At 48.1% G+C, this 24,683-nt stretch overlaps 1 long non-coding RNA gene across 2 annotated transcripts in view; it reads right to left on the reverse strand.

Moving 5' to 3' along the window:
- Positions 1-24,683, reverse strand: part of LOC140849740 (uncharacterized) — a 183,756-nt gene that overhangs the window by 50,472 nt on the left and 108,601 nt on the right. Inside the window, exons 5-6 of one of the 2 annotated variants that reach the window (XR_012131913.1) lie at positions 7,431-7,611; positions 5,569-6,145 (exon numbers count right to left, since the gene is read on the reverse strand). The exons of the other annotated variant lie outside the window; for it this stretch is intronic. This is a non-coding gene — a long non-coding RNA (uncharacterized lncRNA). Of the gene's footprint in view, positions 1-5,568; positions 6,146-7,430; positions 7,612-24,683 lie in introns of those variants that run through there. 2 annotated transcript variants of the gene reach the window in all.

Genomic DNA, 24,683 nt, shown 5'->3' on the forward strand with positions numbered 1-24,683 from the left:
ACCGCTCTGTGAGAAAGTAAAAGGTGGATTATTACTGTTATTAATATCGGCGTCATCTCACTGGTCTGATTCACCCGGGTCGCCAGCAGCTGTGGTCCCCCAAAAGTCGTCTGGAAGATCTGTGTGACAAGGTGGAGACTGAAATTATGGAATTCCAGGCCATATCTTTATGGGAGCCCTGTTTTTACCATTATTATTCTAAGAAGAAATGCTAACTGGCATCAATAGGAAACCACATAACAGTCTGTGAAAAGGACTGTAATACATTTTTTAGTTATTGTTCTTTCAATTTCTAGATATTTCATTGTACTGGGAGAAATCACAGGCATGGCTGAGACTTAATCTGGTATTTTGTGGTGCCATGAGGAATATTTTTGCCTCCTAATCTCTGCTTAAAGTGTAACTTACAGTGCCTCTATCCATTGCCATGAACAAAATCACAAAAGGATTCAGGAAATAATAACAAAGATAAATAACTTTGCAATAAAATTTCAGCTCCAGTAATTTTCCATTTATATTTTTTCACTCAATCATGTAGTCCTGAGCATCGCACTTTTAACATCTGGGCTGCATCATGCAAAGTCATTTCATATCTAATACTTCCCAGAAAGCCCTGAATTTAATGGCATGCACTGCACTGCGGTGCAGTCAATGAGCTATAAGTTCCGCCCCAATCAAAGGATTTCCTGTGTGATTTCCTAGTCTTTCTCAGGCAATCAATCTCAACACCTTGAACACAATGAATTGTCAGTCAACCCCTCTCAGCAAAGGGTGCTTCAGATGCAATTTCTTGGGCCACTTATTGTTAGAAATGGAATGCCAAATGTGGCTCCACTAGGTGAAACCACTGGTATGGTTTCCAGCCAACAAGTGTGGTCCATTAGGGGGACCTCAGGGAATGTTCCTCGAGAGAACGTGGGTGAGAAGAAGGGAGGGAGCAGGAGCGGGGGATTCCTCAGGCTCAGGGTCAAAACAGCACTTCTGCAGGGTTCCCCTCATGCCCACTAGGGCCCGTGGGTCTTCTCTGGACCCCAAGCTCACATAACCACATTGATCTGCAGCAAGTGGGCATGGGGGTGCAGGGCGTGCAGAGGGTCTCCAGGAAGCTCCTTGAACAGTTGCCGCATGCTGCATGCTGCTTGCCGGAGGTAGGTCGCTGAATCAGGCGTTTCTCACCTTCCGTTCACTGCTGCTGCTGAACCCCACATGTCCTCTTCTGCCTGCCCCTCCTGCCTCCTTGGCCCGCAGCCCTCCCCAGGGCCTGGGGGGCAATGGGGGGCGCACACTGGTGACAACAGTGCTCCCGGCCTGACCAGGAATAAACGCCTGCCGATGTCCACCAGGTTTGTTCTCCCTCCTGGCCCAGGCCCTCTCCTACATCTCCCAGGCCAGGTTTCTCTCATGTGAGCTCAGAGCCTTCTTTTAAAAAGTCATTTTATTCATTGACTCGTATGTCTGTTTAGTTAAAGCCTGCACTCCCCCACCCACAAGCCCCATTTGTCTATAAGCTACTGGGGCAGGTCTTATCCGTTTGTCTTCCTCTTTGCATCCTGTACTGGGTGAGACAGATGCCACAAAGAATCATGGCCTCCTGGGACCTCAGGAGGTGACCTTACTTGGATATAGGGTCACAGCAGATGTAAGCAGTTAGGTCAAAATACCAGAGCAGGGTGGGTCCATAGCCCAATATGACTGGTGTCCTTATAAGGAAAGGAGAGGCACAAAGGTGCAGAGAAAGCCAGCACATGAACACAGTAGATGGCAGTGACCAGCTGCAGGCCAAGCAGTGCCAAAGACTGGCATCAGGTGCCAGCAGCTAGGAAGAGTCAAGGAAGGGTTCTCCCCAAGACCTCAGAGAGAACATGGCCCTGCCAACACCTTGACTTTGTACTTCCAGCACCAGAGCTGTGAGCTGGTAAGTTTCTGTGCTGCAAGCTGCCCAGTGCTCGGTCCCTTGTTGTGGCAGCCTAAGGAAACCAACGCACATGCCAGGGACGAGCAGAGAGCCCGGCGTATCTGATGGCCATTCTGGGGTTACATCTCTTAGTCCATGTTTCTGTTTCATCTTAAGTCTGTGGCCCACAAAATCAGGAATTCACAAGCCCCCAAGAGTCTTAATTTTGAGACACAAGTGCAGACCCTGGCCAGGACTCTGAGGGCAGGTACTTTACCCAAGGTGATCCCAGCAAACACCAGTGGGGGCAGGGAAGCGAGTGCAGGAAGCAAGGAGCCAATGCAGTGCACATTACAGGACAGGGGACCAGCGTGGGCCACTGGGGCTCAGCCTTGCCACAGAGCTCTGGGTACAGTGTAGATGGTGCCCCTCGGGTAGTCCCACCCAGGCAGGGGAAGAGAGAAGGCTGAGAATAGACCCCAACAGCATCTGCTACAACTCTGGGGAACTGACACAGAATTATCACCTTTTATGATGTCAAGCTGGGAAACAATAAATACAATTTCCATCTAATCAAAAGGATACTTTAACACCAAAAATGTTGGAAGAGTATAATTTTAGAACAAAAGATAGTTTTTTCAGTTTCTGCCAAAGTCACTACCTTTATCTTTATTTTGTTGTTGTTAGGATTTGGGGAGGGAGGGGTTACTTAAGAAACTTTATTCTGGAAAATGTTCATATTTACAGAAAAGTTGCAAAAATAGCACAGAGTACTCATATACCCAGCTTCCCACAATAATGACATGTAACTCAATCATTGTACATCTGTCAAAACTAAGAAATTAACCTTGATAACTAATTGTCCCAATTTTCAAACTATTTCTAACTATTACCCTAATTTTTTGTTACTATTTCATCACTAAATAATACCAGTACAGGAATCAGTGTTTGAGAACCACTGCTTTAATCTGCCTTGAGTAAGTTACGGTACAAGTCTCTATTTGGTAATTCTGTTTTCAAATAGAGGCCTTGGTATAAATGTATACATTGTATACAAAAGTATATGAGGAATAGAGCATAGAGAAAACAGGCACTGAAGGACAGAAATTCATTTTCTTCTACATTAAAAGCTTTAAGATATAATTGATGCAACATACAGTTTACCAGTTTAAAATATACAATTTAATTGTTTTATTTTTTTAACAAAGTTGTGACACCACCAAGTCTAATTTCAGGACACTCCCATCACTGAAAAAGAAGCCTCACGGACACTGGCGGGCAGCCACCTTGACTCCTCCGGCCCCCAGCCCGTGACCACTGGTCCACTCGCTGCCTCTGTGGGTCTGTCTGTTCTGGACAGTACCGATACACGGAATCATGTGACACGTGGCCTTTTGTGATAGCTTCTTTCATTTAGCAACATGTTTTGGGATTAATCCATGTGTAGCATAAATCAGTGCTTCATTCCTTTTTATGGCCAAATAATACCCCATTTTTTTGGAGAGACATTTTATTTATCCATTCATCAGCTGATGGACACCTGGGTTGTTCCCACCTTCGGGCTACTCTAAATAATGCTTCTATGAACCTTCTTTGGGTTAAGTTTCATCAAACACAGAGAGAACGTGGGCCTGCCGTCCCGGGCAGAAGGGCAGCAGGGACAGCCATGGCCTTCGGGAGAAGGCTCAAGGCGCATCCCCGCGAAGCTGAGGGAAGCCTGCCTAGCGTGAACACAGCCACTGCAGGGATGTGCCGAGACCTGCCGTGCACCAGCTGTGGTGTGCAGAGCTCTCTGCACAGATTGTTATTTAATCCCCTTCACAAGTTGTGACAATTTCCTCAATTTACAGGTAGGGAAACTGAGGCTTGCCCGAGATCGCACACTATCAAGAGGAAGAGATCAGACTCAGACCCAAGCCTGTCTGGTTCCAAAGACTACTTCCTCGGCTGGAGCACTACTGAGACGCTGGGGGCATCGTGGGGCGTGTGAGGGGAGTCTTGGCAGGAGGGGGCAGTTTGTCTCTTGCTGACCACCTCTGCAGGACCGTCTGTCTGCCCAGAGGCCCCCTCCCCTCACCAACCGCCATGCCCTGCAGCCATAATACCCTGTTATCAGCTCCTGAGTCACTCGTCACCAAATCCCAGCCAGCTCTTAAAAACTGCCTCCCAAAGCAGGGTTTTAATTCCCCTACAAGATAGTCTCCCTGAACTGAACTCATTAATAAAAAATGAGAAATAAATTTTAACAAAGGCCCTGCCGAGATGCCGCTGCAGCAGCACGCGAACTTTCCCTCCTCGGACAAGAAGGATTTTCCTGAGCGGGGCAAGTCGGCTGCAGCCCTCCCCCGGAGGTTGGCCGGTTCCCAGCCTGGGAGGCACCTGAGCTTAGACTACTATTTACTCGTGTGCTGTCACTTCATTTTTCCTTGGAGAAAAACAAAAATCTGTCTGTCATATTTAAAATATGCGTTAATTACTGAACATTGTCTTGGTTTGGAAAGAAAAAAAAAGCACACATAATTGGAGACTCCCTTTCACTGTGAAGATGTTCTGGGGAGCATGGAAGGAAATCAAGAGTGTGACTGGCTGTCACCCGAGAGCAGACTGGTGACAGCAGATGCGAGCGTTGCGTGCCACACAGCAGAAAGCTCAGCCTTGGGAGGTGCGTGCTCAGCAGAGAGGTTGCCACAGCTCAGGGTAAACCTGATGGCACCGAGGAAGCCGCTGTATTACATGGCCTGACGATCTGCTGGGGTCACGGAGCCGAACGGCAGGGCTCAGAAGGCACAAGTCCAGCGGGCGACACAGGAGTCCGCTCTGCTCCAGTGCGGATCTGTGGGCCGGCCCCTCAGGGAGGTGCCAAGGGTCCTCCTGCTCAGAGGACTTCAAGGGCCCCGCCTTGCTCCTGCCTTCCCTCTATGTTTTCCTGGTCTCTGTTCCGATTCTCTTATGGTCGTTCCCCCACATCACTGCCCCACAGCCACGGGGCTCGCTGGGACCCCTCCAACTGCGGATCTGAGTCAAGAGGAACAGGAAGGCAGGCATGCTTGCAGCACATTGCTGCTGGCAGTGTCAGAGAGCAGGACGGCACCGTGGGCCCTGGCTGTCACGGTGGCTGTCCCCAGCCGCAGCTCATGACAGGCTGCTCCACACCACGGCAGCCACTGCCTTTTGCATCTTGTCGGGAGCCTGACCTAGAGGCGGTGCCCTGCAAAGCCAGGCTCAGCACCAGAATGCTGAGAGGAAGAGAGGGGAAAAACCACAGGCTCCCTGCCAGCGGCTCTGAGCAGTGCTGCAAAGCAGCGTGGGCTCCAGGCAGCTTACATAAACTGTAAACTGCGTTCTTTCTCCAGCAAGACAGCAGCCCACTGCGTCCTCCACTGACAGGCCGTGCTGCCGGGCTGCATGAGCTCCCTGAGGCACAGGACGCTGTGGCTGCAGATGGCGGAGAGCTGGGAACGCAGGACGGGGCAGCTGCCGCTGACCTCCCCTCAGGCCCCCGGGGTCTCATTCCCGTGGCAGCCTGATCTTCCTGAGGACCTTCAAGTCCCATATCCCAGGAAACCCCCCAGCCCTGGAGGCACAGGGTCACCTTGGTTGTCTCCCCAATCCTTACTGGCCAACATGCACCATATTTTTATTCATTCATTTCATAATCAGAGCAAATACTCAGGGAGTGCCTACTGTGTGCCAGGCACCATTCTAGATGCTGAAAACACAGCAGTAAACAAAACAAAGCCCCGACTCACATACAAGATGGACCCCATGCAACTAAATGAATCCATGCTGAGCATGCTCCATGGCAGTAAGTGCTGGGGACAAGAATGAGGCTGGTAAGGGAGGGAGGGCGCGGGCGTGGACAGCGCTGTAGGAGATGGTCGGGGAGGCGTGACCAGTCAGCTGGCATTTTAAGGGTGACGAGGCAGGGGAGTGGTGGGGCCTACAGGACACGTGGGGAAGAGCTCCAAGCAGGGGGAACGGAATGCGGGAGGCCTCGAAGCAGAGCGCGGGCAGAGTCTCTGAGGAACAGCGAGGAGATCGCTGCCAGGAGCAGAATGAGTGGAGAGGAAGGACGGAGATGCAGGGCAGAAGGCCAGGCGGACAGGCCGTGATTCGGTTTGATTCACCCAAGCGCGCTGTCTCAGGAGCAGGGTGTGAAACGCGCTACTCCAGCAGGTACCTGCCTTTCCTTAAGGAGAGAGATGTCTTCATGTAGAAGAATACCTAAAAGCCATACTGGTAGGTGAGATCCTGAAATTAGGAAAACAGAGTCAAGGAGCAAAAAAAAGGTTATTAGGTTGTTGTGTATTAGAAATGAACATAATCAAGGAAATGAGACAGAGAAGAGATGGAGGTAAAGACAAGAGGAAAGGAGGAGAAAGAGCCTGCGCGCGGCCAGCTGCGCTGCCTGAAGGACTGTTAGGAATCAGGGTGTCTAATATTAGGACGGCGGCGGTTGGCGGTGTTGAGATGTAAAACGGGCCTCAGACCTCCCAAGAGTAGTAAATCAAAGATGGCTGCAATTTCATCTGTAATTCATTGAGAGACAGGGTCCCCATGATTCTGTATAGGTTCTGTGGCTATTTGATTAACAGAATAAAGATCAAGTGAAGTTCTGCTAGCATCTGGGTCCAATTGGACTTCCACTTCTAAAACAGATCTCAATCCATGCACTTTCTCTCCACTGCCATCACCTTAATACAGGCCACCACCACCATCAGCCTCTTAGCCAGTCTCCAAAATGGTCCCTTTACTTCCACTCTGCTCCCTCTAATGTAGTCTTAATACAGCAGCAAGAGGAATGAGCCTACAACCCAAATCAGATTACTTCCACCCTTGCTTATGAAGCCCTGCAGTGGTTTCCCATTGTCCTTCCAAAACCCCTCTCCTCTCTGAGCTTCACAGCCCCGTGTGATCCAGCCCCAACTCACACCCCTCCCAGACCATCAACTGTTTTTACTCCCTGGAAAAATAACAGGCCCTGTCCGGCCTCAGGGCCTTTGCACAGGCTGCTCCCTGTACTGTACTTGACTTGTGCTCCTGTGTGTCCATCATCTTGAACGGTTGTCTCCTCCTCATTCTCTTGGTTTGCTCAGAGCAGCATTCTCCATAGCAACCATCTCCAAGCACCCTGCCTTGGACACCCTTTCCATTTCACTCATTGCACTGAACAATGAAATCATTCTGTTTACTTAATCATTCACTTTTATACAGACATTAATTCCGTCTTGGGCACATACCCAACAGAAATGCATGCACATATTCACCAAAAGACATCTACAAAATGTTCATGGCAGTGCAGCTTAATAATCTCCACCTGGAGCCTCCCAAAAGGCCCATCGCCAATAGATGGATAAATAAATTGCTGTACATTCACATAATGGGATACTATCCATGATGAGAAAGCATGAACTACAAATGAATGCAGCCACATGAATGAACTTCACAAATAGGATGCTGAGTGAAAGCAGCCAGACACAAAATACATGCGGTATGACTCCATTATATAAAGTTCAATAAACTGCGCGGGACTAACCTGTGGTATTTGAAGTCAGGATAGTGGGTGATTCGGGGTGGGTGGCGGGGGAGCCGGTGCTGCCCGAAGGGGCGGCGCTGCTCCTGCTCCGAATCTGCTGCTGATTCGGGCTGCTCGCACTTACATGGGCTGTTCACTGTGTGAGCTCACTGAGCTGTGGACTTCTGATCTGTGCACTTTTCTGTATGAGTTATAATACTTCAGTGAAAAAATTTTAAAATCATACAGTGGAGTACAAACATTTTTGTTCTGGGCTGTGGCCTCTCTCAGATGGAACATACACATCGGCTTATAGGTGGAGAACAAGAAGCCACGGGGAATAACCAGGAGCTGTGAGGAGTGGGTGTGACATGCTTTGGACGACCTCCCGTACACTTGTCACCAAAAGTATCTAGACCGTAGCAAGGCTATCGACCACGGGCAATTCTGCCCTCTCCCTCTAGGGACACTTGGGGATGTCAGAAGACATTTGGGTTGCCACAACTGGCGGTGCTGCTGGCACCTCATGGGTAGAGTCCCCACACAATCATCCTGCCCTTGCTTCACTGATGAGAAACTGGCAGGAACTGATACCCACGGTCCCATGGCTAATGCGCAGCAAAAACCAGAGGGCCAGCAGCCCCCGACCTCGGCCCCTGGTCTTCATGCTGCTCTGGCTTGTTGCTGACCCTGTGGCCACACCCGATTTCTAGACTCAAGATGCCCAACAATGGGCTTTAAAATGCCCCATCCCACTCACTCCCCTGGGAGGACATATAAACTAGGGAAATCCCACCCAGTTCAAAAAAGTGAGAACTCTTTCAGGAACAAAGAAATGCCCTATTTTCATTGTTACTCCTTCAGTCGTTTTTCAGAACTTGGGAGGAAAACATCATCAGCTGAAAAGCACCCCAAGAAACCTGCAGCATGCCCGCACTGTGCCACGGCAACATTAGCTGAAGAGAAGCTCAAGAAATGGGACATTTCACGCGAGGCACGGACAGGTCCTGAGTCATTTTTCTTCATCATCTGTCATGTTTTCCAGGGGCAGGAAGAGGGGAGCACCTTTCTTCAAAGTCATTTATCTTCTCTCACCTAGAAGATCATGTTTTGTAGCTATGAAACCTAAACATACCATTACAAAATGTCAGTGAGAAGCTTTTTGGAAAACAGTAGTCATAGTATTGATTAATCTGTATATTCAAACAGAACGGAGCCTCCGTCATGGAGTATTTTCATCCAAGCAGTCACTGCAGCTGGATTGACACACCAGCCAGACCCATCTTGGGTTGTAATGAACTTCCAAACTGTTGTTTCCCAGTGGGACACATACCTCATTAAGGGAACTTCATTAAAAATAAAAATCCCAGATTCCACTCAAAAAAACCACAGGATCAGATTTTGGAAACAGAGCTCCAGAAACTGTATTTAGATGAGCTCTTTTGTTATAAATTCAAAATTGTTAAAGTTGTCTGTCTAGTCCCAGTCCCCTGCCCCCTATATTCTTTCTGTGGCTTCCTTGTGACAGGCCCATGTGGATCCTTCCAGAAACAGTCTGAGATCTGGTGACTACTTGCCTAGTGAATGAATACCAGTGCCTGTCAGGGCGGTGCCAAGGCCACCCACGGGCTGCATTTCAGGAGGAGGGAGAGGAGCTCCACCAGCCTAAGGCTTGCTCGGTGTCTGTGAAATGGGGATGACTTCAGTGCCTTCCTGGTGCAGCTGCCGAGGACTAGACGGGCCACTCCACAGACCGTGCAGACCAGGGCCTGACGCAGGCTGGCTCCGTCGTCACTGGCCGCAGCGGCACTGCTCTGCTCCACTCTGCGCATGAGCAAGCAGACGACTGGAGCGGGGCTCAGCTTCCCCACCTGTTTACAGACATCCAGCTCGCAAGCTCTTACCTGGAGTCCACCCATTCCTGTACCCGTAGCGCCATGCTGCCTTGGCATCCCCCATCTCCCTGGAGCCCTGAGACCAGAACCGGGCAAAGTCATACAGAGTTCTTGCAGGAGCACAGGAGAACCCAACCATGAAGTCAGCACACAGTAGGTGCTTGGCAACCATGCACAAACTGAAGCAAAGGTCATTTCATAATCTACCTAAAAACTCAGTTCTTTTCCTTAGCTGAATTCCTGCTCTCTCTCCATTTTAATTTTTTTCCCCTTACTCTTTCATGAAAGTTGAGCCAGGTAAGAATCCACTTATAGAGATAAATAAGAACTCCATATGATCATGCTGTACTGTGCTGATTTTAAAGACAGAAAGGTTGTAGACTTCCAAAACTCAATGCTCATTTTTGAATATTGATTATGTGCCAGGCGCTGGGAATATGCAGTTACTAAAACCTCTCTGCTCTCAGGGACTCACAGCAAATCCCACAGAGCATTGGGGGAACAGCAGGCACAGGCCACCATACAGCAGAGGCAAGCCCAGCAGCTAGGCGGGGCATGGCGGCACCCAGGGGCTCCGCACCCAGTGGAGTCCGGTAGGGCCTGCAAGGAGTGGCTTTGCAGAGCAGACTCTCGGAGGGCTGCAGGGACGGAGTCCGAGGCAGGCAGGAAGCACTCAGGGGCTCCTTTCAAAAGGAAGGATCTGGGATGACTGGAGATGGGGTGTGAGGAGGGCTCAGACGACAGGGAAGCCTGGGACAGGAAACTGCCATCTCCTGGCCTCAACCCAATCCCACCCTTGGATGCCGAGCAACATGGCCAAGGCTTGAGCGTGGGCCCAGGCGTCCGGCAGGCTTGGGTGCAAACCCAGACCCACCAGCTCCTAGCAGTGTGAGCTCAGGCAGAATCGGGGGGGCATGAGAGTCCAGGCCCGGGAGCCAGGGTGCCTGGGCTCCAGCCCTGGCAGGACCGTGGAATCTTGTTTGGGCTGCCCAGCTCCCCAGCACAGAGCACTCTCTGGTCCTGGGAGACCCTGTTTTAAGCCTGCAAGTAGGAAGCCCGTGTGGAGCACCATGGGACGTGCCACAGCGCCTGATGAAAATGAGGGATGGCTGCAGCGCTGTTCCTGCCCTTTCCCTCTGGCGGCTTTATCACCAGGCTGCCTCCAGAGCCTTGCTACCTGGGTACACCTCCCTACCTGCGCCATCCTTCCTGCCGTGCTGACCGCCTGCCTCCCTGCTTCTGGCTGAGACTCAACGCTGATAGGCAGTCCTTTGCCTTGAACTCTTGGCCCCCAAAAATGCCCTTTGGTCCCCACATCCAGCTGTGCTGGGGCATATGACCTCAAGCCCTCCAATCCTGACACCAGCCCAGGGCCCTCCGGTGGGGCTAATGTCCGCTGCCCAGACCCAGTTTGCCGTACCTCATGCTCTAGCATGACACTCCAAGGTCAAGTCCCCCGATTTCTACCTTTGCCATTTATTACCGGGTACTGAAACAAGGTCAAGGACACAGCCCCACTGCAGATGCACATGCAGGGGCCTGCTCAGCCCCTCCCAGCCACCATCAATTCTGCAAACAGCCACTAGCCCACCCCCACCCTTCCAAATCCGTCAGATTTTCTTATCCTTTCTGCTCAAGACACAACGAAGTATCAAGCATCACATTCTCATGGTACCCAGTTTGCTTTGCTTGTATGTACGTTAAGGCTAGAGTGAGAACCATGAACCTCCGCTGCAGTGCAATGAGCAACTTACACAAAGAAACATGTTAACTTTTAATAGTGCTGATAAAGCCAAGCTCTCCGCTGATGTATACAGGGCTGTACTTCTGAACTCAGAGCCTCAAAGACAGGAAAAAAACTGTGACTGCCCAGAGACATCTGGAAAAATGGCAGCCTGTTTAGCAGCACATTCTCTGGCTGGATTTTATTGCTCCTAAATCATTCAGATTCCTGACTGGGACTCATCAAGGTCGCTGCATCCCTGGACCTTTTGTGCTGAGAGGAACTTCTGGGTGCATGTGATGCCCAAAGGGACGCCTGAAGCAAAACTCTCTACCTGCAGAGCATCACCTGCTGAGCTCTCGCTACCTGGGCTTCTCTCGCCCCCCGCAGTGTAAGCCAGGCTTCCTCATGCTCTCAACCTGGAGCCTACATCAGGCCTGGGCTTGCTGCAAGCTGGAAGACAGGGCAACCCCAGGCACAGACGGTCCTCTGTGCGCTGTGCTGCCGGCTTCGTGGGTGCTGCTCAAGTTCATGCTCAAAACCAAGCATGTTCTGAGCACCCCCAGGCCAGGAAGCCTGATGACCACAGCTCCCACCTACTTGACACCCCCAGTGTCTGCCTGGGTGGAGAGGCACTTAGTTCACTTCCAGCTTGCATCTGTCACCCAGCACGCCGGAGGAGACACACCCAGAAACCTGGGAATGGGTCTTTGAGGGGCAAGCCCGTCCTCCTCACAGGTCACTCAGTCCCTTTCCCAACAGACTCCCATAATCACTTGGCATTAGCCCTGGAAATGAAGTACCAGCGTGCACAGGACCACAGAAGCAAATGCCATCTGGAACACTTAATTCTGCAAAATTATCACACAGTTCTCCATTTGTTTCCTTTGGATCAAGAGGATTTTTTTTAAGGAGAAAGAAATGGAAAAAAAAAAAAAACTAAGCTGAAACTTATTTCTTCTCTCCTGAAATACACTGACTAAGATGCACATGGTTGGAAATTCTCAAAGACTTATTTTCAAAGGATGAAATTCTGAAGATTTCAAAAAGATGGTCAAATATAATCTTTTCTTTCTTCCTTCTGAACAACGGTGGATCACAAAGTTATCTGAGTCTTACAGCTAGGAAGGTAAGGAAATGTAGCTCTGGACTGTCTCGGCATTAACATTAAAAACACTGCAATGAGCTGTGGGCGCCGTTTCATTTCCTTTTGTTTCATAATCAGGATGCGGTAGAGAGACGCGAGCAGGGCAACAGCGCCATCTGTGGGAGGAACTCCGCAGCCGGGTCAGCCCGGTCCAAGACCGGGCAGGGGGCGGCTTTCCGGGCCAACAGCTCTCTGCACCCCCCTGAAGAACCGAACGACTCAGTCCTCCAAAAAATGTCGCACCGGGAGGACGCCGTTAGAGAGTTAGCCGACCTATCAGGTCTGTAATCGTCCATTCCCTTTGATCTGGCAATTACTCCAATTCTAGGGGTTTCTCCTGTGTAAATATTAGCTCATGCATGTGCAGAGATAAAAGTCCAAGGGATATTCACTGCAATATCCGTTTCATGGTAAAATATAAAAGCAAGCTGAACACTTATTAATAGGGAGTGGTTAAATAAATCAGCGCCTTGGTGGCACAGATGCCTATGCAAACTTTACAAAGCACAAAAGAGCCACCAGTAAGGAAACGGCAGTTTTCTACAGCAAAATGTCAGGTTACAAAAGAGATTTTGCCAACATTCTGTCGAATGCAGCCTTTCAATAAAGATATACGTTTATACAAAGTGTAACACTCAAAACTGAACTGTTAGCATATATATGAATATATGGAAGAATTCATTCTTAACAGTGGCTATCCTGGGAGGAAACTATGAGGGATTTCTAGTATCCACTTCACACATTTCTGTTATTATTTGAATTGAGTTGCAAATAGACTAATTTTGGATTTATTATATATGTTGCTTAAAGACATACTCGAGTAACCCTCAGAGTACCTCTGGAAGGCAACCTTTCTAAGTCCTCGTGTACCTGAAATGTCTTCCTTCTGACCCCACCTTTGAGTGCTATTTCAGCTGAGCAGATTCTATGCGCGCACCGGCTTCCCCGGGAACTGTGAGGCAGTTCCTCCATTGTCTCCTGGCGTCCGATCCTGGCAATGGAAGTCAGATGCCAGTCTGAAATTTGTTCCTTAGCAAGAAATATTTTTCTTTCTGGCAGCTTTCAGGTATTTTGCTTATCCTCAGTTTTCTGAAATTTCAGCCCATGCTGGGGGTCCTTTCTCCTTTCTCCTGCTGGCTGTGCAGACGGTCCTTTCACCATGGCGACTCATGCACAGACTTCCTTCTTTTTCTTCATTTCTTTCTTTACATTCCCTTTCCTCTCCTTCCACAGTTCCTTAACTAGGTGTCAGCCCTGTGGCTTCACCCTCTGGCCTGGACTCTTCTCATCGCCCTGCACATCTTGCTGCAGTCGGAAGATCCCTCAAGCTTTAGCCATGTCCATGCTGTCCTTTCTTGAGCTTCATTTTCCACGAAGCCAATTTTGAACCTCTTAGGGCTCTGGCTGAGACGCTCCCAATCAGACGCTGCACCTCTGTGACCCGGGGCGGGGCGGGGCCTGCGGGGCGGGGCAGGCCTGGCGGGACAGGCTGACAGATCTTGTTTCCCGCGTGTGCGGCCATCTGTCCCTCCCGAGGCCCCTAACTCTGTGGCCATGAGCCCTCACAACTGCTCTGGCCTCCGGAAGGCCACTCCTACTTAACACGACGGCAAAAGGCAAAGAGCCTCCCCACCTGATTAATGCCCCGAATCCCACCGCACTCCCTGTACCAGGTCTTCAAGGCGGAGCTGCTGGACCTTTGGCCCGTCTTCCTCTCTCAGCTCCTGTCCTCAGCACTAGATCTGGTTTTGTTTCTCGGAGTGTCTGACCCTGTTTGCTTCCCATGTCTCGGGACTTCTGATCATCTGCCCGCACTTCTGAGTTTTGTTTTTTTTTTACTGTATTTTTGGTCCCTCCATATAGGATGGGATTTGACACGTAAGAAAAATAACATCCCTGTGGTCACATCACCTCCCCAAAGTCGGGTAGGAAAGAAAATGTGCAAAGTATTTATTATTGACTCCAGCGTGTGTACATGGTCAGCATCCCCAGATGGAGTTAAAGGCCTGTGTGGCCCGTTCTGTGTGGTTTCTCAGCTTAATTCTGCTTCCTAGCATTACTGAATTTCGGGAAAGAAGTTACCCTAAATAAATACAAATGATAAATGTCAGGTCATAACACCTTATTTTATATCAAATTTGGCAATAACTCTTCACTTGACAAAAGAAACACACATTCAAAATGAACCAATTAATCTTTTTCCTCTTTTTTTCTCTTCCACTCCTTTAGCAATAGAACTGTAGTGAAGAACATCTGGATCCTAAGTTTATGAAAGTTTGCTGAAAAAACAAGTATTTAGAAACCTATGTTTTTTTCCTTTCTTGTTATCACAACCCAAGGTATTCTTCATGTTAAATCTAAAAGTTGGATTTGGTTAGCATCCTACAGAGTTCTGCATGGGACATATTTCAGATTTCTTATTAAATTCCCTTTCAATTTCCATGTTCTTCAAACAGCATAGGAGAAGCTCGCAGAAAGAAAACATTAAAAAGAAGCATTAATTTCACAGGGTCATAGCTTAGGAAGGAGCATCCTGACCTAGCCTTCCATCACTAATACCTCTGGCCATGGGGCAGACATCAGCTGCTGAGATGATAAAGACAACGCTGAGGCCACTTGCTTTTCATCTGGTCATCTGTGCGTAATCATGGAGCACACTGGACAACGATCTTGACGAGCAAGGGAAAATGCAAGGTGGATGGGTCACTCAGCCCTTCTCGGATAGATGCTGAATGAGTATAATTTCTTTGAAAGCAATCTCAATGCCACATCAAACTGCCAGTTCCCACATGTCCTCCACGCCGTCACCATCTGAGCCTGCACGAATTGCCTCATCACAGGAACTTCAACACAGATTATAAACTGGCCTCCCTGTTTCCACTCTGGGTCCTCTTGAGGCCATTCCCTGTCCAACACACACAGAGACCCTCTTAAAACACAAGCCGATGCCACCACTCCCAGCCCAAAACCTGATGACTTCCCAACGCCCTTAAGATGAAACCCAAAACTAACAAGGCCCCCCGTGACCTGGCCCCTGCTCGCCACCAGCAGCCCGCCCCATCTCGTCTCTGCACACTGCAGCCACACTGGCCTTCCTGCCGCTCCTGGGACACCCTCCCTCGGTGCCCCAGCCCCGCCAAGCAGTCACAGGCACTACTCCTCTGGCTCGCAGCACGCTCCTCCTGCCCCACCCTGTGGGGGTCTCTGCCCCCTCTAACCACCCCACAGCAATCACAGGAGCTCCCGTGGACCCTCCTCTCAGGACTTTCTCACTCTCAGACCTCATCTCCTTATCTGGTTGCTTTCTGTCTCCACATAAGAATGCAAGTTCCATGAAAACAAGAGCTACATGGCAGCCTAGAACCCTGCTGGCAATTAGGAGGGGCTCTGTGAAAAGTGGTGAGTGAAGGAAGGAAGGAATACTGCTAGTTATTTAATGAAATAACAAAATGAAATCTCCCTCATAACTGACAGACAAATTCAATTTCCAAGTGATTCATTAGGACAAAAAATATGGTAACAACATTCCTCAGAAACTTAAACACAGAATTACTGTATGATCCAGCAATTCTACTCCTAGGCATATACCCAGAATTAGAAGCAGGGGCTCAAACAGATACCTGTATACCAACGTTTGCAGCTGCATTACTTAACAATAGCCAAAAGGTGGAAACAACCCAAATGTCCATCAAAGATAGATAGATAAACAAATATGGTACATACATGCCTGGAATATTATTCAGCCCTAAAAAAGGAATAAAATACTGACACATGCCACAACACAGATGAACCTTGAAGACACTATGCTAAGTAGAATAAGACACACAAAAAAAAGAAGTATTGTATGGCTCCTCTTCTGGGAGGCCCTAACAGAGTCAAATTCATAGAGAGAGAGAAGTTAGAGTGGTAGGTGCAGGGGCTGGGAGGGAGGGAGGGAATGGAGAGTTAGCGGTTAATGGGGACAGAACTTCTGTTTGGGATGATGAAAAATTCTAGAAATGAGTAGTGATCATGATTACATGGTTGTGAAGTACATAATGTAATGTTCTTATATATGTGTGTACACATAAATATACTGATAAATGTACATATAGCAGTTACTCTATTTGTCTTGATTTTATGAAATTAATTTATCCTGAGATTCTTATTAGATGAATTTACACTCATAAGAGCCTATTACCATCTGTTTAATTTAAAATCTTAAGAAAATTCCTGATTTAACATTCTTTATTGGTTTTGCAAAAATGAGTTCTGATAATTATGTACATAAACCAGTGATACCTGATTTATTATGCAAGAGAAAATATGTCAGATGCTGAATTCTTATTTTTCACAATGTCATTTGTGAATATTACTCAGTTTTTACCCATATATTACTTCTCTTCCCTCAAGATAAAATATAAAATCATTTCTACAAATGTTTGTCAAAATTGGGAGCACTTTAACAAATAGCTCTCAATACAGCACTTTTTACATGTCATTAAATATTCTCCTTTGAATATAATTTAGACCTTTTCAGTTACATCAGGAAATTCTCTAATATATTTCCATAAATTACAATAAATAATGTCCTTTTAAACTTCTGGGGGGTTTTTCAGCTAATGTGCGATGTGAGGAATTCAAGTTCAGCTCTTTTATTCTCACTGGGGGTTCCCAGTTCTTCACACCAGCCACACTCATTAGGGACAGAAGCCAGTTCCACCAGAGGGATTTCAAAGGATGCCAAATCTGCGTGTTTTAGCGGTCACTGTGGGTGGAACGGAGGTGGGAGACAGGAGTTTGCAAGCCTGACTGAATGCTGCTCTGGGTCCAGATCACTTTTGTAAAACTGCCTCAAAGCAATCACAAAAGCATCTGCATCAATAGGTGCACAAAAAATACTATCCGACTGACTACCTCTGGGCTTCCCAAAGCCTGTTACCCGTTGCTGATGGTAGAAAAGGGATTTTAGGTGCTACAGGGACACTGAACTCTCATAAATTAAAAAAAAAAGTAATTACAGCAAGGTTTCCTAATGACACTCATGATATAAAATGTTATTTTTAAACAAATATATTTAAATCGAAATGGTTATATGTAAGTACCTAAACAATTGACCTGTGATACAGAATTTGGGAAAACTGCACAAGGTGGTCCACAAATCACAGGATTTGGGGTGACACTAACTAGCAAATGTTCCCTGTTCGCCACCAGGACTAGAAGCTCAGAGGATGGAGAAGGGTCCCTGTCCAGCCGGCACTGAAACCTCTGCAGCAGCACGACGAGGCGGGTCCTGTGTGTTCACAGAAGCAGCGGCCAGAGCCAACAGTCGGAGCCCCAGTGGTGCGGGCAGGACGAGCAAACAGGAAAGAGCAAGCTCCTTCCTCCGGTTTTGCAGTCTCCTACTTGGCAGGACCCAAAGAAAGCCAGTGGCAAAGGAGAAATGGAGCTCACGGAGCCCCGGAGCACGACGAAGCCAAGTGCTGTATAAGGCACGGCTTGGAGCCCAGGCCATAGCTGAATGCGGGGCGGGGCCGGCGTGTAGTGCTCGCCCTGCCCTCCTCTTCTCCCCTCCCACCTCCTGCCCACACCAGACGTCTGCTCTAACTTGAATTCTTAGCTCTTCTGTGGGATATCCCGTCCCAGCTCTCCACAAATAGCTGTAGCACTTGGACTTGGAACCAACCAGTTCCCCACTGCTGTGGGTCCACTGTATTCACACCGTTCACACTGTATTCTTGCCAACCAAATGCCCTACTTCTACTTGTTCAAAACACCAAGCAAAGCTCTAGACCTAGCGTGAACCATCTGGTATGAACCCCAGAAGTGAACGCAATTCAAGCACAGAGCCTGAAACTAAGCTCATAAACCCTGCAGGAAGAGAGGGCACTTTTCAGCTGTTATGATCGATTCTCCATCACAGCAGGAGCTCTAGCTCTGATGCTCTGAGTCTGAGGTAAACGCATCCCAGTCACACATATGTCCAGCTGCTGCCCTTGGCTGTTACTGCTCTCTCTGTACTGCGCTTCCCACCTCTGTGAAATGGGTTTAACAGTGTTTATCCGATGTTAGGTTTTGTGCAGATTATATGAGACAATCCTGGTGGAAGGCTTAGCACTGTGCCGGCTCACAGCCAACGCTCACTACATGTTAGTAGAAAAGACACCAAGGCTCAAAAATGCAAGTCTCCCCATAACCCCATATAGCAACAAGAAAGACACCAGACAAATCCCAACCGAGGGCAATCTGCAGAAGCCCTGGCGAGTTCTCCGCAAACTGCCATGGTCACCAAGAATAAGGGAAGTCTGAGAAACTGCCACAGCCCAGAGGAGGCCGAGATGTGAAGGCTGAATGTCATGTGGCATCCCGGGTGAGGTATTGGGACACAAAAAGGGCATTGAGCAAAACTAGTAAAGTCTGAGTACGGTATGGTCTTTAATTAGTAACAACGTATTGATGGTGACCCATTAATTATAACAACTGTAGCGTTCCGGTGTAGGGTGATAATAACAGGAGAAACTGGGTTTAGGTAGATGACAACTCTCTGCAGTTATCTTAGCAGGTTTTCTATAAATCAAAACCATTCTAAAATTTCAAAATTTATCAAAAACAAACAAACAAAAAGTTAAGTCTCTTTCTCTCCCAAGGACACACCGTTGGCATCAAGCAAAGCCATTGCTCGGACCCACCTGTCACTGCTCTGGGAGCCAGTGTCATCCATGCTGGGCTGCAATTAGTGTTGTTGTTTAAGACAATTACAGTCCTGGATGAGGGAAAAGCAACCCCAGAAGAGGGGAAGCTGGGGAACGCACTTCTTCGAGCTGGGATCCAGGTCTGCACAGGCATTTAAGTGGAAGTCTAGTGATGGGGAGGGACGTGCAGGAACAGCACCCTGCAGGTAAAGGCAGAGTTTGGGAGACCCAGAATCTGCCTGTCTACAGATGACTTAAGAAAAATGCCTTCGAATGTCCAGAGCAAGTCAGGTCCCCGCAGCTGCCAAGATGCTGGCTTTGGAGAGGCTCCAGGGCAAGGCAGGCTTGGCAGGATGCAGTTATCTACCCAGAACAACTGTGAACTTTGGCAGCAGGCTCCTGTGCCTAGTGCCCATGCCCTCCTGCATCAGAGCTGCCTCCAGGGAGCAGCTTCTACACAGTAGCTTCCCCTGCCCAGCAATGCTGCCGGCATCTGGGAGGCAGGGGCCGGAGCAGACTAGGGATCCAGAGTCGGAGAGCAGCAGATACTGGTGGAACTTCACCTAATGCTACCCAGATGCTGGGGCACCTGGTCTTTCCAGAGAGCTCAAGTGTCGAAGCATCTGATTTACAAACCGGTGAGGTGGAAGGCACTCAGCACCTGTGCCTATTTCCAGCAGTTTGCCATCTTACCATCCAGACCACAGTTTGGCATCAGCTGTTTTCTCGAATCGTTCCTTCATTTAATATATTTCATGAAGATTATTAAGCACCAACCTCAGGGACATTCCAACGGGATGGGCAAAAGGAAGAATTTTACCTTAACCGTCACTTCTCTTAACTACCTTGACCACCAGCCACTTTCCATTTCTCAGCCCTAATCTGGTAGACATCTCCGTTCACTGCCAAGCAAGCACTCCCCATCTTCTGGGGCTCCCTTCGTTTGTTTTAAGACCCCACCTATTCCCCACTCACAGACCATGCCATTTGGATGGAGCTGACCCAAACCCTGGTTCCAGGAGTGCGCCCCGCATCCAGTCACGGTACTTGTTCACAGATGGTCACACAACCCACTCCAGTTAAATAACACCATCCTCTAGGGATTTCTAGTCATGCTCTTTGTCTGCTGAGGGTATGTGCTGGAATTCCCAGTGGGGAGGGGAGTGCACAGACAGGGGGTGTCCCAGCTCATTCACTTTGAGGACTTTACTTTGAGAATGGTTCCCTGCAAAATGTGGGCATTTCACAGTAAGCAAAAGCATCCCATTTTTTTTTTGAGAGGGCATCTCTCATATTTATTGATCAAATGGTTGCTAACAACAATAAAATTCAGTATAGGGGGGTCAATGCTCAATGTACAATCATTAATCCATCTCAAGCCTAATTCTTGTCAGTCTCCAATCTTCTGAAGCATAACGAACAAGTTCTTACATGGTGAACGAATTCTTACATAGTGAATAAATTCTTACATGGTGAACAGTACAAGGGCAGTCATCACAGAAACTTTCGGTTTTGATCACGCATTAAAAAGCATCCCATTTTTGGTAATTTCAAAGCCTTGATGAAAGCAAAGCAGCAACTCTTGAGGAAATACCTGGTCTTGGTCTTTGGTGGATATAAATATGTATGGTGATGTTCTCGCTCCTCAAGGGCTCACATTTCACCTGAGCACAGCAGAGTCAGGGGACAAGAGCCCCCAGCAGGCTGTTCCCCACAAATAGCCTTTTCTTAGGACTCAAAGGAATCATTTGGAATGCTCTCATTTGAAGCCCTTTCCTTTTGAAATATTTGAAAGTTTCATCCATGTACCTTTTTTGATGAACCTGTACTTTCTTGAACTTTCAGAGACATCCTAATTTTAAGGGCACATTCTTGGGTAATTTTTAAGGCAATTTCTGCATGAAGGGACTTTATCTGATATGACATGTCCAGTAAGGATCCATTCATTTTCATTTGACTTTTCCATGGATTTTACTTGTTTTGAAAACAAATGGTGGCATAGAGAGGAAAGGTAACTTAACTTCTAATTAAATGAAAAGAGGGGAAATTGATGATTCTGGATTTTTCTCACTTTAAAGATAGACAAATTTAATATGGCTGAAGTTCAGTAAAATGTTTTTATTGTTTCAACATTCTTTATGGAACGTTGAGCTTTCCTGGGGACTGTGAGGATTGACTGAAGGCACAGAAAACGTTTATCATATAAACTGGCAGCAGCTGGACCGCTTCTTTCCTGCAGGCCCCGCCCAGCCTGTCTGCCCCTCCTCTGTTCTATCCAACATGGTGTCTGTGGGCCACACACAAGCAGAAGATTGGAACTCCCACTCTCCCCTCCCCTGCCCTTTGATGACTAGAGGAATCACCTCTCCCACTCGGTGTAGTCATGGCTCGGCTGTAAGTCAAGGTGTCCTGCCATCACTTAGTGGGGGCCTGATGGGGACAGGAATTTAAGCTGGGACCTCAGCGAGCCTCTCTCTCCCCTCACCCCAACCAGATATTCTGACTGTCAACCAGAATGACACGAGGTGGCGACCAGACTGACCTGACCCTCAGCAGGTGTGCTGAGCAGAGGGCAAGATGGGGGTCCCTCCTGTCCAGACCCCAGCTCTGCCTAGATCATGCTCTTTCCTCAGACTCCCCACTGAGCACTTACGGCCATGGAACATGCCCCCACCAGGTCCTCTTCTGTGGACCCACAGTTTATAACCTGGTTAATCATCAGTGACCCCAAACCCACAGTGTCAAGTCAAATGATTCCTTCCCACCTGGGAAGAGACAGCTAGAAGTCCTCCAGGACACCTCAGGGCATCTCACCCCCGCCCACTGCAATATGAGCTGCTGGCGCCCACCTCACAGGACACCCAGATCGGCACCCAGCACGGGGTGGGCAGGAGTTCCCCAAGGCTGCCCTCAGCTGTGGAGAGAATGGCACAACTCAGCAGCCAAGTGTGTGCTCTGGACCAAGTCTGTCCTGTTGGAATCCCAGCTCTGTCACTCACACTGTATGACCTTGGGTGAGTCACCTAATCTCTCCGTGCCTCAGTTTCCTCATCCATAGCTACTGACCTTATTTTACCTCAAAGGCTTGTTTTGAAGATTAATGAGTTAATATATACGAAGCACAAAGAGTAGCGGTGGGCTGAATATTCACTCGGCAAGGCACTGGCGATGTGCTCTTACTCTTACAACTGCTGTTATCATCCTTTTCCTGCTGTGCCCACCAGCTGTAGTTTGGGTTGTGGCCATCAATTTGCAGATCAAACCCTGATTCTGCCAGCTCACTGACAGCTAATCCCCCTCAAAGGGACAGATTCACAAAAGCCAGGATTTTATAGCTGAAGTGCATGACCCAATGCCAACTTTTTTCATGACAACTCAGCTCCGTAGTTCTGTGGTCAAGAACCCAGACTTGAAGCCAGGCCACCCTGGGTTTGAACCCCTGCTCTGCCACTCGCTGCTGTGGCTGTGAATGAGGGACCACCCTAAATGTGCCCTCGACTGTCAAACACGGATCATCAGACCTCAGAGCAATGAAGTGACCGTCAGCAAAAATGATGCACGCGAAAGGCTTCACGGGGGACCTGGCACCTAGTGAATGTTCCCCGGCGGCAGCAAAACATCCTATAATCACCACGGTGACTGGGAAATCTGCCTCTGTGCCACCAAGCCATTCTGCCACCTAACATGTCAAGTCATATTTGGAATATCACTTGTTTGATTTTACAATGAGAAGTAACTCCCACTGGGAACAGAAAGCTTACAGTCCCTGTGACTCCTGCATTAGCCCCCTGTAGACAGACCAGTGGGAGGCCATCAGAAATGACCAGCAAGTGGCTTGGGGAGCCTGAAGCAAACACCGGAAGGGTCAGGGGTGTTGAGTGGCCAATGTCGTCAGGCTGAGGAAAGATGCAGCCGCCTCACACCACAGGCTCTGCCACTCCCGGCACAAGTGGCTCCAAGAGCTGAGCTCTCTCCACCCCTCAGAGAGGCTCTGACCGACACCTCTAGAATCTGCCAGCGAGCTGCCTACTCAGCTCTGCTTCCCAGGCCGTCTCTGGATGGCACAGTTCATCTTGGCTATGCTGATAGACTCCATCAGGCCCTGGCCGGCCAGCCTCCTCACTGGGCTTTGCCTCCCTGTTTCTAGGGAATTTGGTGCTTGTCTATTTCTCAGGGGCCAACTTGAGGCCAGTACTTCTAAGTTCCGGGGGGACAGGAAGGGTGCCTCAATGTGGCCTCCAAACACTGTTCAAATGCTCAGTGCCATGTAAGTGCACTTGAGTCACTGAACTTCTAAAGCTACATACAGAACGAACTCAATTTTTATAAATCACATGTTTCTGCATAAAGAAAAAAAACACCAGCTCACCCTGCAGGATGCCCCACTCTGTGGTCATCACTACATTAAGAAGTTTCCATAGGTTATCTTATTCAAGCCTGAAGTCAAACCCATGTGGAATCCCATTCAGCATTATAAAGGAGTGAATTTAATACATGCAAAAATTTGGGTGTGTTTCCATGGCATGCTGAGTGATAAAAGTCAATCTCAAAAGATTGCAGAGCATATGACTCCATTTACATAACATTCTTGAAATGACAACATTTGAGAGAGAGAAAACAGGTTAGTGTCTTCCAGGGTGGGTGGAGGGAAAGAGGTGTCTGTGGTTCTAACCTAGCATGAGGGTTCCTTGTGATGGATGTTCTCTGCCTTGACAGTGCTGGGATCTCCATGCGGGATAAGTCATGACCTATTTGGGATAAAATTACATGGGACGAGATGCACACATACATGGATGCATATGAAAATGGTGAAGTAGGAATGAACTCAGTTGATTTTCCGATGTCAGTATCCTAGTCTTAATGTCAGATGTCAGTCACCATTGGAGGAGCTGAATAATGGGTATATACAGAATTTCTGTGTGTTGCTTCTTACAACTGAGTGTGAATCTACATTATTTCTCTTACTCGGAGAGGCAGCACGGGGTGTTCCAGAGCCGGATGGCATCAGCCGAATCCCTGCTCTGTGATTTGCTACTTAACCCCTCAGAACCTCAGACCTTCAGGTACGGAGAAGGTAACGGTGGTGCCCATCCCAGGGGGTAGTTTTTGCTTTGCTTTGCTTTGCTAAAGTTACACAGGGTCAGTTTGTTTCTGTCTACAGAAACTTTGATTGATACATAGGATTTTATTTTATAACAGGAAATCAGGTGACTAGCATGCTCAATGTTGTCCTCTGCTTAAAAGTATTAAAGACTAGCCTGCAGCAAGACAATCTGTTACTGAAAACACAGAAAAAACTAGATAAAGTACACATATAGAAAAGATGAATTTCACCTAAATATGCTTTTTTTTCCCAAGATTAGAGAGGACTCCATATGATTTCACTTACTTGTAGAATATAAAAGCAAAGCAAAACAGAATGAACAAAACAGAAGTAGACTCACAGACATTGAGAGGTGACTGGTGGTTACCGAGGGGGAGGGGCTGAGGTCGGGAGGGCAAGAGGGGTAAAGGGGCCCCAAAGTTCTCAATCACAATATAAGTTGGTCACAGGGATGGTAGCACAGCATGGAGAATACAGCCAGTGGTTTTGTAACATCTTCCTATGTTGACAGATAGTAACCACACTAGGGGGGGTGAGGATTTAATAATATGGGTAACTGTTGAACCATTGTGGTGTATACTGGAAACCAATATAAGATTGCATATCAATGATACTTTAATAAAATTTTTTAAAAGTAAAAAAGAACCACCACAACAAAATAAGTATTAGAGAAGACTACCAAACCAAGACAGATGGGTCAAGGTCCCAGGGAAAAGGAAAACACATTTAATGAG

Source organism: Manis javanica, chromosome 5, assembly GCF_040802235.1.
Source record: "Manis javanica isolate MJ-LG chromosome 5, MJ_LKY, whole genome shotgun sequence".
NCBI classification, from domain to species: Eukaryota; Metazoa; Chordata; class Mammalia; order Pholidota; family Manidae; genus Manis; species Manis javanica.